General features: G+C 49.2%; 1 protein-coding gene across 4 annotated transcripts in view; it reads right to left on the reverse strand.

Moving 5' to 3' along the window:
• Positions 1-13,338, reverse strand: part of RBM19 (RNA binding motif protein 19) — a 161,062-nt gene that overhangs the window by 70,420 nt on the left and 77,304 nt on the right. The window lies entirely within an intron of this gene.

Consider the following 13,338-nt stretch of genomic DNA (forward strand, 5'->3'; position numbering starts at 1 on the left):
AAGCAGCACTGGACCCACGGTGAGCACTCAATAAAGAGTGAAAGGAACAAATGAATAAGGGAATGAATGCAGGGAGGGTGCTTGGGTCGGGGTAAGAATAACCCTCCTTATGAAGGTTCTGGGAGCCCTGGTGGCACAGTGGTTAAGAGCTTGGCTGCTAACCAAAACAGTCAGCCGTTCAAATCCACCAGCCGCTCCTTGGAAACCCTATGGGGCAGTTCTACTCTGTTCTACAGGGTCGGTATGAGCTGGAATTGACTCGACAGCAACAGGTTTGGTTTCTTTTTTTGTATGAAGGTTCTGACGTTTGTCTTCTCTCCTGGTCCTCAGAACCAGCCAGTGAGGTGTAAGGACCAGGAGCCCCATTTTATGGGCTGAGGAAATGGGGGGCTGAGAAAGGTGATGGTAGCTGTCCCTGCCTACCTTCAAAAGGCCAACTGATGGTAGAAGAAGGAAGGGCCTGGAACCCCACAGACCCATCTCTCACTCCCCTAGTAGGCTGTCCTGTGGCCATGGGGGTGCTCTGTCTCTCTCAGCCTCTCCAACTCGAAATAGAGCCGCTCCGCTGAGGTGTGGTTTGTACAGTGGAATCGTGGGAAGAGATCTCACTTGAAACAGGTTCCCATTGAGGGGAAGAGCCCTTCTGCTATACCAGTGCCCTTTGGTGACCACGAAGCAGAAAAGTCCACAGGCTGGAACTGCGGTGTCCCAGGAATGGTTCTGGATAGTGTACTGGTGGTGTGAAGTGGGGGTCAGTTTACTGTGGCAGAGCAGTTACCTGCTCACCAAATACCCACGGCTCCCCTCCAGGTAGGCAGAGCTAGGTAGAGCCATGTGACCAGATTGGCGCAAGACTGAAACGTGAACTGTGATCAGAAGGGACACTCGTCACTTCCAGGTCTGAGCACTGCCCTCCAGCTCTCTCTGCCCCTGCTGGGTAGAACCCTGAAACCAGGGGCTGGGTGGAGCCTCCCTCTGCCTGGGGACCTGGATGAACCTGTGGAGCAGATTCCCCACTGCCCCCCACTGGACATACACGTAGAGGAGAAATAAGCTGTGGTTGTGTTAACCTGCTGTTTCGGGGCTATGTGTTACCTGAGCATATCTATCCTATCCTCACAACGCAGGTATAACCAAGGAAGCGTTTAGGGGAGAAAGGAGGATGGCTATGAGCTGAGAGCAACGAAAGCAGATGAAATGCATAAAAACAGAACTTCAAAGACCAGCAGCCTCTCAGAGCAGAGCTCAAGTACATCAGTCTCCAGAAGGTAAGTTTGGTTTAGTTTCACATGCAGTTATGAAATACCTACTATGTGCCAGGTACTTTGCAAGGTGTTTGGAATGTGTGGTTGAGTGAGATCCAGTACCTGCTCTGTGATGCCCTTTAGCACTGGGATAGCTATTCCCATTTTAAGTGATAATAAGGAAAAAGAATGCCTGGGTGGTATAAACAGTTAACATGCTTGGCTGCTAACTGAAAGGTTGGCAGTTCAAGACCACCCAGAGGCGCCTTGGAAGAAAGGCCTGGCATCTACTTGCAAAAAATTAGCCCAATGAAAAGCCTATGGAGCACAGTTCTACTCTGACATGCATAGGTTGCCATGAGTTGACTCGACAACAACTGGTTAAGGACAAAAAAGGAAAAAAGTGACAAGAAGGAAAAAATGACTGTTTCTTTTAGACCAGGGGTTGGCAAACTACAGCCCATGGGCCATATCTGGCCCTCCACCTGTTTGGGTAAATAAAGTTTTATTGGAACACAGCCCCTCCATTCGTTATGCATTGTGTATGGCTGCTTTTGAGCTACAACGGCAGAGCTGAATAGTTGTGACAGAGACTATATGGCCCACAAGGCTGAAAAGATTTACTCTCTGGCTCTTTCCAGAAAGTTTGCAACACCTGTTTTAGACCAAGCGCATCCCTACCCCAGCCCCTCTTCACTCCGAGGTATCAAATTGTCAGTGTTTTCCTGGCTCAGGGCCTCCTCCCGACAACTTCTACGACGTGTCACATCACTAGGAAAGCCAGGTGTCTGCTTCCTTACTTTCTCGATTACTTGTTTTCCTTAATGAGGTGTTTCCGGGGGCACTTGTTAGAGGCCAAGAGAAGATCCAAATCGATTAGTAAGCAGGGAGGGTTTCAGAAAACATAATTAGGCCTCTCCCTCACCCACCATCCCCAGGTATCACATACATGAGGGACCTTAATGAGGACCTGGTGCCAGGGGGCTTGCCATGGAGGATGGCAGAGCCTGGCACTGACACAGTAGCCCCGCACCCCTATTTCCACCAGCTTTTCTCTGCAGCTATGGGAGAAGGGAAACCAACCTCATCACCCTGCCTGTGAGTTGGAAAACACGGTGTGGAGAAGGAAGGGGGAAATGAAATGTTTAAAAAGATGGAGAGACAGTGCGGTGAGTAGGGCTGGGAGGAGTGGGAGGAGGGGGGAGCCCCCCCAACTGCCACATGCACCTCCCCAGACAAGACACATACCTCAGCACGCAGACTAGAGAAAACAGGTCACGTATGACGTGAGGCCACATTAGAAATTGCTCCCCAAATGGGATGATTGCTAAAATACGAAATCAAGTGGAGGAAAAAAAAAAAAAAAAAGCCAGGTGCCAAAGAGTTTAAAAAAAAAAAAAAGAAAGATACAGGCAGCCCCGGGTTACAAACAACATCCATTCCTAAGTCTGTCTTTAAGTTGAATTTGTAGGTAAGTTGAAACAGATACCAAACCAAACCCACTGCCGTTGAGTTGATTCCAACTCATAGTGACCCTATAGGACAGAGTATAACAGCCCCATAGAGTTTCCAAGGCGTGCCTGGTGGATTCAAACTGCCTGCACCACCTGGGTTTCTGGAACAGGTATATACGGTTCTTATTTTGCGTCAGCTAGTCACATGCTTGTCTTAGCATATAGTATATATTTTACTTTTCTATGCATGTAAAACACCTCCAAACCGTGCAATGTTTTCATGAGTGTCACAAAGTTACTACGAACCATTGCATTTAACTCAAAGTTTTAATATAATAAGCTTTACGGCAGTCCATTCTTCAGTACGGGTTGTCCATAAATTGGACATTCGTAATCTGGGGACTGCCTGTATGTATGCAAGGGTGTGTGTGTGTGCGCGCTCAGAATATTATTTCTGGACTGAACACAAGAACCCACCCACAGTGGTCATCTCTGGGGAGCAGACATAGCAGCGCTCCGGCCCCTCTCTGATTGACTTCAGCTATAGCTGAGGTGGGCAGTCTCTCGAGAGCTCAGACTCCCTCTCCCTGTGGGTGTCCCATCCTTGGCGGCCACCTATTGTGTCCCAGGGCCTCTCCAACACCCTAAGAGCTTGTTCAACCCAAAGTGCAGGGCAGATAATGCCTGGGGGCAAGCCTGGGCCAGCAGGGCACAGGGGCTCGGGCCGAGGATTCTGGAAGGCCTTCTCACGGGATGGAGGCCTGCTGCCCACAGCAGGCACCTCAGTAACACACCTTGTGCTGGCTTCTTCTTTCCTGTCCTGCCCTCCCTGATTCCCAAATAAACTGCCTGCACACAAGTCCTTCTCTCAGGCTCTGCTTTTGGGGAGAATGGAATTAATATAGAGACTTGCCATTTATTCCATACCATTCTATTGCTTTAGCTTTTAAACCATGTGTATTTTCTATGAAAGTCATATATACGTGTAAACAGTCTCTGAATGGTACAGATAGTTAATGCGCTAGGTTGCTAACTGAAAGGTTGGCAGTTTGAGTCCACCCAAAGGTGCCTTGGAAGAAAGGCCTGGCCATCTATTTAAAAAAAAAATCAGCCACTGAAAATCTTACAGAGTGCAGTTCCACTCTGATACACATGGGTCACCAGGAGTTGGAATAGACTCAACAGCAACTAGTTTTTATGCATATGTATATATACCAAACCAAACCCACTGTCGTCCAGTCGGTTCCAACTCACAGCGACCCTATACAACAGAGTAGAACTGCACCATAGGGTTTCCAAGGAGTGGCTGGTGGATTCAAACTGTCAACAACCTCTTGGTTAGCAGATGAGCTCTTAACCACTATGCCACCAGGGCTCCTGTTCAGAATAAGTGTGTTCCAAACAGAGGAGCCCTGATGGCGCAGTGGTTGAGTGCTTGGCTGGTAACCAAGAGGTTTGCAGTTTGAATCCACCAGCTGCTCCTCGGGAGAAAGATGTGGCAGTAAAGATTACAGCCTTAGAAACCCTATGAGGCAGTCTGACTTTGTCCTACAGGGTTGCTATGAGTTAGAATCGACTCAATGGCAACAGGCTTTTTTTTTTTTTTAATGTCCAAATATTGCATGGGACATACTTATGCTAAAAAATCCTCATTGTTTATCTGAAATTCTCATTTAACCGGGTGGCTTGTATTTTCATCTGCTACCTCTGACACCCCTGTGGTGACAGACTCCTTCTGCTGTTGGTCTCTGGGTGTGTGTGGCCTGTCCCTTTGGGTTCCGTAATCCTGCCCACATCTGTAAGGATCCATTGAAATCTCTGTATTTACAGCAGTGTAATGAATTCTATTTCCAGCTGGGACCTTGAGAGAAATGCTGGCTCTTATTCTCTTAGCCTTGTTTTAAGCATCTTGTTGCATGAGGGTCATCTTTCAAGCGGCTTCAAATCCTTTGGCAAGCAGGACGGCTGTAAGTGCAAACGGGTGGGATCCATTGGTTTGGAGCCCTAACTACTCAGGGTGGGAGCACCTGGTGCTCCCCCGGCCTTGGTCTTCCTCATCACTCAAGACACATGTCAACAGTCATCCCCTCAGGGAAGCCTTCTGTGACCACCTGAGCTACGCGTCCCAGACACCATCTACCCGTTAACCCTGTAACAAGTCTGCATAGGATGGATCACTCTCTGGTACTGTTGTTCTTGTGGTTGTAAGGTGCTGTTGAGTCAATTTTTGATTCACAGTGACCCCATGTGACAGAGTACAACTGCCCCATGGGATTTCTTGGCTGTAATCTTTATGGGAGTAGGTCGCCAGGTCGTTCTCCCATGGAGCCACTGCGAGGGTCCGAACCACCAACCTTTTGGTGAGCAACCGAGTGCTTAACTATTGTGCCACCGGGGCTCCTTACTCTGGCATTACTTGATTTACCGCCTCCACCCGTGGTGAGGGAAACCCTCAATGAGACGGACTGACACAATAGCCACAGCAGGGGATTCGAACATACTGACGATCAGGAAGACGGCGCAGTTCTGGGCATCGTTTCGTTCTGCTTTACAGAGGGTCACCGTGAGCTGGCGCCGACTCGACGGCAACTAACAGCGACGCCAGCTCCACGTGGGCAGAAAGCTGTCCTCCACAGCCCCATCACGTGCTCAATAATTCACGAAATGAGTGAATTAGCGTTCAAATCAGGAAGGCAAAAAGAGAGACACCCCAAAAGACCCCCTCTCTGCCTAGCCCCCCTCCCCAAAACACTGCTGTCCTGGAATTTCCCTTAGTTCGCAAATGCCGCTGGAGTTCTGGTGCCCACGTCGCACGCTGAATAGCACCCCGCCCCTCCCCAATTTGCCTCCTTATACACATAAGGCTGGCCCCAACTGGGGCGCTGCTCCAACGGGTTTGGGGAGACAGGAGGGAGCTCAGGAACACTTATTGCCTTGGATTCCCCGCCTGGCCCCGATAATGACTTTTCTCAACCAAGTTTCTCGGTGGCTGCAGCTGCAAGAGAAAGTTATAGAACTCGAGACAGGTACAGTTGCCATGATACGGCCATCGTGGCAATTTAGCTGCAGAGCTCTGGCTCCCTTGGAATAATTTAACAATCTGTCATGGGAAGGGAGGAAGGAGGACAAGCGTCGTGTGGCTGGACGTCCCCACCTCCAAAAAGTAATCTAAGTTCCCGTAGCTGGAGGCAGCCCCTGGCTGGAGGGCTTGAAGAGCGAGGTTTTTAACCAGGAGCCAGGTGGGAACGGCTGACCTCACTACCTTTATGAGAGAGGAACACGAGGATGAGAAAGGCTACAGGGATATCTACTTCGAACCGCCTCTTCCCCTGGATGCCAGTTACATTCCTTTTGCATCCAGAGCCCGGAGTGTCTTTCTTTAAAGCAACAGTTTGTTTAAAAAAAAAAAAAAAAAAAAGCCTTTGACTGGCTTCCTCCCTGGTATGGACTGAAAAAAAAAAAAGTAACCCCCCAAATAGATATGCTGAAGTTTCCAATTCCTGGTACCTGTTAACGTGCCCTTGTTTGGAAATAGGGTCTTTGAAGATGATATCGGTCATTAACATGAGGTCATATTGGAGTAGGGTGGGTTCTAATCCTATATGGGTGCTATTCTTATAACAGAGGAGAAGAGACACACGGAAACACACAGAGGGAAGGTGGCCAGGTGATGATGAAGGCAGAGATGGAGTTATGTTGCAGCTGCAAGCCAAGGAACGCTTCGGGCTACGAGAAGCTGGGAGAGACGAGGAAGGCTCTTCCCCTACAGCCTTAGGATAGAGCAAGGCCCTGCTGGTATCCTGACTGTGTGACAATAAATTTCATTTTTAGCCACCCACATTGTGGGACTCAGTTACGGCAGTGATAAGGAAACTAACACGTGTAGCATGTATTGCGACTTCATTTTCATGGCTGAATAATACGCCATTGTATGTATAGTCCCTGTTATGTTTTTCTGTTGATGGACATTTAGCTTGTTTCCATCTGTTGGCTATTGTGAATGATGCTGCAAAGGATATCGGTGTACACGTATCTGTGTTCCTGCTTCCCATTCTTTTACGTCTACAGCTACGAATAGAACTGCTGGGTCATATGGTAACTCTATGTTTAACTTTTTGAAGGATTGTCAAACTGTTTTCCACGCCAGCCATTAATTTTTATTGAGAACTTACTATGTGCCAGGCACTGTTCAAAGATGCATATGGGATTTATCATGGCAACTGCACAAGGCGGGTTCTATTAATTATTAGCCCCATTTTACAAATGAGGAAACTGAGGCACAAAGAGGTTAAGTAACTTGCTCCAGGTCAAACATCAAGGCAAGGGCAGTGCAGGGTTCAAACAATATCTGATCCCAGATTCCTAACCACGAACATCCATCCTCTTTATATTACCAATTATTTCTCAGTGGTGTTAGGAGGGATTATTTTTCCCACTTACACAAGAGGAAATAAGGCATCTCCAGGTTAGGTAACTTGACCAAGGCCACATGACTGATGAGTGATGAGCTGAGATTTGAACTCAGGTCTGTCTGGTTTCTGAGTCTCAGCTCTTTTGGGTCAGACAAGAGAAGTCACACACTCACCCACTAGCCCTGGGCAGCCAGGAAGCTCAAGCCTGAATCCCAAAACATACTTGGCCAGTGCTCTTAAAAAGTGCTGCTTTCATGGCACCCACCTCCTTCCCCTTTCACTGGGCGCAACAAACCCAAGTGGACACTCCTCCCAGAGCTGCCTTCCAGGGAGTTTGCCTTTTTTATAAGCTAGAATGTTATGCCCGTGTGTGTTGATTCTGACTCATAGTGACCTCATGTGACAAAGCAGAATTGCTCCATAGGGTTTTCATGGTTTTACAGAGGCAGATCGCCAGGCCTTTCTTGCAGAGTCTCTGGGCAGGTTCAAACCGCCAATCTTTCGGTTAGCAGCTGATTGCTTAACCATTGGGCCATCAAGACTCCTTATAGCATGTTATGCAGCTATTAAAAAATGAGGTTTATGAAGCTGTTAATGACATGTACAAGTGCCTGGGATGAGATGTGAAGTGAGTAAAGGCAGGCTTATGTTGTCAACACCATCTGAAAGCCACTACAGCTTGAAAAGGACCTAGGAAAACGACTGATGCCTCTGAGTGGTGGCTTACTCGCAGCTTTTCTGTTTCTGGCATTTATTTACTCACTCATTTTGTACTGAGCACCTATTATGTGCCAGGAAGAAAGGCCTGGCGACCTACTTCCAAAAAGCAGCCAATGAAAACCCTGTGCATCACAATGGTCCGATCCACAGCTGATCATGGAGATGGGGCAGGACCAGGCAGCGTTTTGTTCCCCTGTGAACGGGGTCACCATAAGCCGGGGCTGACTCGACAGCAGCTAACAACAATAACAACAACGACAACAACAACGTGCCAGATATGGAGCTGGGTACTGGGGGATATGATGGAAAGGCAGGCAGGTCATTGTTTACAGAGGAACCTATAGTCTAGTGTCTTCATGTGTTTTAATACTTTAGAGGAAAATATTTTACGAGGAGTACATATAGTGATTAAAAAAACGGGAGGGGAAGGTAGATAAAAGTGAGCTTTAAAAGTTTACCAATGGATTAGCTATTCTGAAACTACTTTTAAGTGCATGCTGGGGCTGAGTAAAGAAGTCAGTAAGTGGTAGGTAACAGGCAGGTTTTACGTGGTGGGTAACAGGGACAGGTTTTGCACTGCCAGAGAAGGGAGCTACACACACATGGGGGGAGAGGACGGGGAGACTCTGTAACAGTGGGCTGGAACCAGAGGGAGCAGTGTGTGCTTATGGGTTTTAACATGTCCCTGGGTAGCGCAAATGATCAGGTGCTTGACTACTAACTGAAGGGTTGTGGTTTGAACCCATCTGGAGGTGCGTCAGAAGAAAGGCCTGGTGACCTAGTCCTGGAAAGTCAGCCACTGAAACCCTGTGGAGCACAGCTCTGCTCTGGCCCACGTGGGGCTGCTGAGTCGGAGGTGACTTCATGGCAACCGGTTTGGTTTAGAATCACTGTGATTGATTCCCTCATCGTACAGACAGGGAAGGAACCCAGAGCATGAAGCCACTTGCTCCCACCCCCGGACATGGGCCCAAAACCTTGCTCGACTGAGATTTGGGGCGGAGGGAGGAGGGAGGTTCTTTGACACTAGGTCCTGCCATTCCTTGTAAAATCTCAATGCCTTGAAAACATTCCCTTTGAAACGCCATTATATAACCCATCTGTTTAATGACAGAACAAAGAGCAGAATCCTGAAGTAGCCAGCATTACATCAGCCAAAGGATACCTGACAAAGCTCTGCAGCCACTTTGCCTGCTGCACCCCGGGCTCTGGTTTGGCTTTCAATCTTGAACTCCTGAGTTCACATTCTGGTGGACACTGACTCAGCCAACAGCACAAGGTCGTGGAGAAAGCTCTTCACTGGGCACATGATTTTAGACTCTTTGCAGGAACAATAACTACTGCACCCTCCTTACATTTACACTCTTCTCCGTATTTTTTAAGCCCTTTTATGTGCATTCCCTTTTAAGATTCTCAGGAGAAACCTATGAGGGGGGAAGATGGGCATCACTTTCCCCCATTTAACAGATGAGGAAACTGAGGCTCCAAGAGGTCCAGTGATGGGCAGAGTGGTTAACAGCAGAGACTCTGGCCTCTAACAGGTCTGGGTTTTGTTGTCACTGTGTACAGTGGAGTCAGTCTTGACTCATAGCGACCCCATGTAACAGAATTGTCCCATAGGGCTTTCTAGACTGTACTCTTTACCAGAACAGATCGCCAGGTCTTTCTCCCATGGAGCCGTTGGGTGGGTTTGAACTGCTGACCTTTTGGTTAGCAGCCGAGCACTTAACCATTGTGCCACATCCTGTCTTTTCAGCTTCTTGGCTATAGGCAATGGATGATACCTCTTGAAGCTTCACTTTGCTTATCTCTGAAACGGAGGGAAAAGTATCTAATTTGTGGGGCTGTCATGAGGACGAAATATTTAAGGGGTGTGTGAGAACTCAGCCTGGACTTTGGCATGCAGTCATCACTATAAAAACAATTAAAGTGGGTGCCTCTTAAGGGGAAACCTTGGCCTCTTAAGAGGCGGTACTGCCCCCTGAAGGCCTTTGGGAATCTGTGGGGGCTGTTGCTGGTTGTCCCAATGACTGGGGATGTCACTGGCATTTACTGGGTGGCTGCCACACATGAAAAATGCCCCACAACGCATGAGACAGCCCCTCTGGTGACAATACCAGTTGCTGTTGAGTGGTGGCCCCATGTGTTGCAGAGTGGAACTGTGCTCCATAGGGTTTTCAAGGCTGTCACCTTTTGGGAAGATTGCCAGGTCTGTCTTCCGAGGGGCCTCTGGGTGAGTTCGAACCACCAGGTCTTTGGTTAGTAGTTGAGCACATAACCGTTGGTGCCACTCAGGGAGTCCTGCAGTAACAGCAGCACCCTGTTTAGAGATACCGGGGCATTCACAGCACTGCTGATGTTTCTTCTGCAAACAAGGTTCCTCCCTTGTTCTGCAGGAGAAAGACGTGGCAGTCTGCTTCTGTAAAGATGACAGCCTTGGAAACCCTACAGGGCAGTTCTACTCTGTCCTATAGGGTCTCTGTGAGTCGGAATCTGCTTGACAGCAACCGGTCTGGTTTTTGCTTTGGTCCCTACAGCAGAACTTCTCAACCTCAGCACTATTGACTTTTGGGGCTGGATAGTTCCTTGTTGTGGGGATTGCTCTGTGCACTGTGGGGTGTTGAGCAGCATCCCTGGCTTTTACCCAGAGGTGCCACTAGCACCCTCCAAGCTGTGACAACAAAAATGACTCCAGACACGGCCTGCCCACTGTCCCCTGGTGGGTGAAACTGCTCCAGGTGGAGAACCACTGCTCCAGGTAAACAGATGCTCTCTTTGCCTCTGGTACCAACAAAACACCCCAAACCCAAACCCCTTGCTGTTGAGTTGATTCCAACTCATAGCGACCCTATAGGACAGAGTAGAACTGCCCCATAGGGTTTTCAAGGCTGTAATCCTCACGGAAGCACTGCCACAGCTTTCTCAAGTGGAGCCAACGGTGGGTTCGAACCACCATTCGGTTAGCAGTCAAGCGCTTAACCACCACGCCACCAGGGTTCCTTCTGGCACCCACAGGCAAAGAAACCTACAGGAGTGCAGGGGGAGTGCCCCTGCAACACCCTACGCCACCCTAGCCCCAAATCGGATTGCAGCAGCTGAAACTCCACCGTGGAAGCCCGAGTGGATCTGGGGATTTTTTCGGGCAGCCAACAAGAATGGTGCAAGGTCCCCGTGCCTGCCACGCAAGGATGACATTCCCCTGCAGCCAGGGTGCATTGAGACTGCCCCACACGTCCTCACTTTAAGCCAGAAGTGGGCTTGCTGCTCTATCACCAAACATCTGCTTCCTGGTGTGGCTGACATTTTTTTTTATACTTAAAAAAAAAAAAAAAAAAAAAGGACTGCATTTTAAACTGCTTAGGTAAAAGGCAGTTTTTTTTTTTTTTTAGGTAAAAGGCAGTGAAGACAAAGCATTATTTATTCGTCTGCCTGCGTGCACCGCTCCGGGAAAGAAACACATGTGGAACGATTTATATCATGGATCTTGAAGCCTCTTCAAGGAAGGAGGGAAAAAACACGCATTTCTCTGCACTTCAATCAAGCAGAGGAGAAAAAAAAAAAAGCCGTACTTGATCTGAGCGCCTCTGTTCTCTGATGCACGTCTTGTGTCCCCCACCTCCCCACTCTGACACCACCATCCCCAGATCTACCTCTGGCTTTGGGGGCCGGTGGGCAGGCACCACGGCAGCTGGGAGCCCGGGAGTGGTAACCTCGCTAATTTAATAAATGGACTTTGACAAGCTTAAATGGTTGTTTGGATGGATCCCCTCCTTCTCCCCCTCCTCCCCCGCCCATAACCTCAAGTAAGAGAAATGAAATAAAATGCAAAACGCAATTGGCATCTTTTCCAGCCGCCTTCACTGGTGGGAGTTGGAAGGATGCTGGTGATGACTGGGGAGGCGGCGGGGGGGGGGGGGGGGCCTGCCCCGGCTAGCTCGGGCCTGGAGTGGCTGCTGCTGCCAGTTCCCTTTCCCTGGGCTTGTGTTTGCTTTCTCCCCTGGTTCCCCCTTCCTCCCTCTTCTTGTGGGGGGCGGGGGGGTGGACTTGAGCATTATTCAGCGCATTGCCAAAGGTGTCTTCAGCCAATCGGAGGCGATGGCAGCCGCTTGCACCTTGCTGACAGATGCTGTCAAAACACCCGCACAATCGGCGGCTCGATAATAACTCGAAAATGAGATACAAATGAGTGACTCCTTGTGAGTGGGAAGGCCTCATCTTCTTCCCAACCCTGCCGGCTTCTGCGTGTGGCAGGAAAACTCAGGGATGCCAGACATGGAAGGTGCTCCCCATCCGCCTGAAAGGGGTCCTACAGGGCTTCAGAACCATCCAGAATCCCACCCCAAAGGGATGCTGCACATTCTGGAAAGCAACTGGACATGCTGATGGATTTTCGGTGGTAATAGCCCACGGAAATACTTATGTAGTACAGGGGGTATTTACTGCCCACCAATGCTGGGGGGCTGTGTTATGAACCCCTGAAAAAGACAGAACTCTGGGCTCCCTCCTAGGATACATCGTGCCAATCCCTTGCCCCCTCCCTTCGCCCACTGCTGAGCTGCTGGGATGTTTTTACTCAGAGAGCCTATTTTTTTCCAAAAACGTGGGCTGTTTCTCCCCTGGGGAAGCCAACATTAGCACGACTTGTTTAGAAAAGCACAAATAAGCCCCAGGGAGCACAAAGCTTGTGGTCAGCAGCCCCCCCCCCCACCATTTCCCCGGTTGGAGGGGGCTTGGTGGCTGAGCCTACAGGGAGCCAGGCACAGCTGTACCCGCCTTCTTGCTTGCCTAGGATCGTTGAGCCTCGTCAAGGCTGGGCCTGACCATGCAGGGCAGGGCTGGGCCTGTCCAGGTGGAACGGGGAAAGGGGGGCTGTAATGTTCATTCACTTAACGACACAGTTCGCCTCCAGAAATACCAGAGCACACGGCTTTCTTCCCCAGGAGGTTTAGAGGCCCTTAAAAAAGTCCACTGATTTTTTTTTTTTTTTAACTGTTCTGGGTTGAAGCTGTTGCTTGGCTGTATTAACAGAAGCTGAGGGGACGGCTGAGAAGGGGCCACTCTGACAAAGCGATGGACAACTGTCTTACCGTGGAGACTAGCTTTCCTTCTGATTATAAAGCAGTGACCATGCTCGGTGCAGCAACCTGCCAAAAGTACAGTAACACAGAGAAGAAAAAAAGCCCCTACAAACTTACCAAGGAGTCCCTGGGTGGTGCAAAGGGTTATGTGCTTGACTACTAATAGAAAGGTTGGTGGTTCGAGTCCACCCAGAGGCACCTCGGAAGAAAGGCCTGGTGATCTGCTGTCGATAAGGTCACAGCCTTGAAAACCCTATGGAGCAGTTCTATTCCACACACGTGGGGCTGCCATGAGTCAGAATCCGCTCAATGGTAACTTTTTAAATAAACTCACCAGCAACGATCATTATTTTGAGTGCGCTTCCTTCCAGCCTTTTTTCTATGCCTAGTAAACTCTGTCTACTCAAAATCACTACTCCTCTCAGTGACA

This window comes from Loxodonta africana, chromosome 19 (assembly GCF_030014295.1).
Source record: "Loxodonta africana isolate mLoxAfr1 chromosome 19, mLoxAfr1.hap2, whole genome shotgun sequence".
NCBI lineage: Eukaryota > Metazoa > Chordata > Mammalia > Proboscidea > Elephantidae > Loxodonta > Loxodonta africana.